Raw genomic sequence first — 3,398 nt, 5'->3', positions numbered from 1 at the left:
AGATGATCAGCTATCTCATGAGGGAGGGGCAAAACCGGTAAAGCAGGAATTTCAAGAAATGCATCCTGCCATATCACTGCAGGGACAGGTTATGAAATATCTGGACCGTTAGGGACAGGAAGAGATGAAGAAACTGATAGAAGTGGAATTCATCACCCCCATCCATTATCCGGATTGGTTGGCGAATGTAGTACCGGTTAGCGGGGGAAATGGAGGGAACAGGGTATGCATAGATTTCGGAGATTCGAACAAATTGGTTGGCACTTTAGGGTTATACAATATATCTTTTCCGTTATAAGCCTTAATGGAAGGAAAGGTGGGGGAAATCCATTTTGGATTGAGAAATCGATGTGCCGGTGCTTAACTTATAATCCAGATTGAAACTTCGTGTTCGTGATCAGGACCCAGCACCAACACCAGCGATGGGGGCGGGCGACAATACCACCATAGCGGTTCTAGTAGCAGCAAAAAATAGTGGCATAACAAACATAAGTAGTAGAACATGAGTAGCAGAAGTTTACCCGGCGCAATAACCGGTGGCACTAGTAGCAGAAGCATAGGCTTTTTGGGTACCGGGCAGAGGCAAGGCATCGAATCCCTCATCAAGCCCATCCACATCAATAGCTCACTACCCACCAACATCGAAATAAGGGGATGAGTCGACTGGCGAATCAGCTGCAATAATTGGACTCGACCAGTGCAGGTGGATGAACAGCCAGGAGGGATGGTCAACAAGAAGAGATTTTCTTCCGCTTAGGGGAGATAAGGCAAAGACCTAAAACTCCAACTAACTGATCAGATCAGATAGTATGAAGACAGGGATATAGTATCAGTGACCTAGGCTTGACAGCTCATCCGGTCTTCTTTCTCACCTGGTCAGTGCTGGAGTTTGGATAGTTGTCCCAATCCCTGTGAGACCTTCTAGTTCTTGCACGACTCGGAGGGAGAGATACCCAGCTTGTAGGGAAGGGACGAGGGTAGGTCAGTTGGTCTAGGGAAGGGGAGCAGCAGCCGAAGCCGTGATTTGTATGGTATGTCTTGCCCTCCTAGTCCGGTTGGTTGGTAAGTCACTAAATCCCTATCTCCCGGTGGTCGAGTACCCCCGACGCGTCGAATGGGTTGTTTAGTCTGACCTCTTGTGTTGGCCCGACATCATTCTGTCTCCCGCATTCTCTCCTTTCATCGGTTAGTTTTTTTTTGACTTCGCTTCGCGATTGGAGTTGTACGCATCATGGTCATCGTTCCGTCCTTGATGTTAACGCTCTCGTGCTGACTGTGGGTCCCGGGTCAAAGGCATCTCGAACGAAGCTGCTCCGCATATGCGATCACCACACCTCCATGTACCTACAGATGAGGGCTCCAACGCCTACTGTACAATCATGTGAGAAGTGCATCCTGCACACCAGAAACTCAGTGGCGTACGCCACACCCCCTGTACCTACACCCATTGAAACGTTTGTTTATTGTAAGACAATCTCCGACGCGACGCGCAACGCCCCATGCAAATCCGATCGATGCGCACAGAAGGAGAGCTTGTCCATCTAGAAAACGCGTATGTTAAGTCGGTCAATCGATCAAACTATGTATAGGGGCAGCCGGGCCGTATTAGCAAGCGTGACGTGCCGGACTGACCCAACACGTCTTTCTTTCCCGGCAACAGAAGATGCACAAAGTGGTTTCAGTAGCACTACCGAGTTCGCATCAGCGATTTTTTCACCAATGGAATCAATGGGTTTGGTCTTGGAATTTATCTACCGGCATCGGAGGGAGAAGCGGAGTCGGGAGCTGGAGGAAATAACACTTTTAGATAGACGGGAGAGGGAGAGGCAGTTGTTTCATTTCATTCGTTGACCCGGAACTAGGTACAGCTCCATAATAAGAAGCGCAGGAAGCACAAAGAAGGATGGTGTAAGCTTGGTTAGCTAGAGCGGGAACAAAAGATGCGGAGGCGGGGGCTATGACCAGAGCCCCCATGGATTGATACGGAACCCCCCAGACCCTGTTGTCGATCCGCCAGCACCATAAAGCGGGTACCGAGGCATTTGAACCGGAGCTTTCAGCAGTTTGATACTCGGGCTTCAGTAGCCGATAGGAGGTGGACCATAACTCGTTGACCATGCAAAAATAAATCCGGGGGCAAAGGCACCATGGGAAGCAAAGGCTCGGGCTCAGATATCAATAGCAGCCAGCCAGTTAGTTGAACCAATGCCAGTTGACCGTGTGAAAGAAATAGATCCAATTTCGAGCGCGGTCACAGAACCACTACGGGATAGTCCGTGAGACAAGATCGGGATCCAGATTCATATCCCTCAGCCACTAGTGGAAAACCTTTCAAAGGAAAAGGTTGGTTGGGAGCGGGAGGGAGTCAATTACAGAAAGAGTAGAGACGGATATGGGGACTGTAGCTCCGACCATGTCAACTATGATGCTCTCGCTGCTGCCAGTCCTTCCACCAGTGAATGCTGGCACGCGCTACTTCCCGAACCTCCGTGTCTAGGTCCTGCCGAAAAAGACTGCAAATGATTTACCATCCATCCCACTCATATAGGTACGTTATCGGATGAATCGGATCGGGAAATGGATCGAAGCGCGCGAAATGGTCGCCTCGGAATACAGGGCGCAACGGAAGCAAGGTTCTTTGTTGGCGTCTTGCGTAACAAGGGCAAGAGGAGGCTACGGCGTTCGCCTACTTTGATAGGCAACGCATTGCAAGCAAATAGAGCAGAGAGCTTACCGTTTGTTTCTATTAGAGTCGCGAGCTTGTTGTAGTCGGTCCTAAAGGGAGAACCTTGCTGCTTACTTGCTATATCCCCGCGTCCTTGCACGGCTCGTTTTCTTCGAGCCCTGCTTCTCCCTTCCCCCTCTCCCCAGGGACCGACCGTATGGAGTATAGCCAAGTGGTAAGGCATCGGTTTTTGGTACCGGCATGCAAAGGTTCGAATCCTTTTACTCCAGATTATGAACACCCGATCGGATTTGTCAAGAACGAGCTGACAACTACAGGGGAAGCGGCTCGGGCTAGGGAAAATTCCTTCCCCGGCATGATGCTTCAATATTTGAGTTTAGTAGGTTCTTCTTTTCTTATGTTATGGCAGTCTTTATCAATTCATAGATGCCTCTTCCGGTCCAGGCGAAATGGTCGCTGTAGGTCGGGACGTGACTCGAGATTTGAGTGCGTCTGGTCGTATGTACCTGGCTGGTAGTCCCGCATAAAAAAAATTCCCAATACATTTCGGTATGGTTCGAGCGTGAACCCGATACAGAGGACCTCTGGAGTAGTTAAGCACTGACGAACGGCAGCCCTCCCTTCCTTAAAGGCGTCGACGATCTAGGTGCAATACTTGACGAGGGGCCTTTAGTGACTCGGCTCCCGACCGGTCCGCACAATCGGGCAGTGT

At 50.1% G+C, this 3,398-nt stretch overlaps 1 non-coding gene across 1 annotated transcript; it reads left to right on the top strand.

Annotated features, from left to right (window-relative positions):
- Positions 1–2,883: 2,883 nt before the first annotated feature.
- Positions 2,884–2,955, top strand: KEH32_t01. The gene has a single exon. It is a non-coding gene; the product is annotated as a tRNA-Gln (tRNA).
- The last annotated feature ends 443 nt before the right edge of the window (positions 2,956–3,398 follow it).

The sequence above is a fragment of the mitochondrial genome of Phoenix dactylifera, assembly GCF_009389715.1.
Source record: "Phoenix dactylifera mitochondrion, complete genome".
Classification (NCBI taxonomy): Eukaryota; Viridiplantae; Streptophyta; class Magnoliopsida; order Arecales; family Arecaceae; genus Phoenix; species Phoenix dactylifera.
Note: the sequence above shows the minus strand (reverse complement) of the source record. Positions and strands in the feature narration are given on the sequence as shown.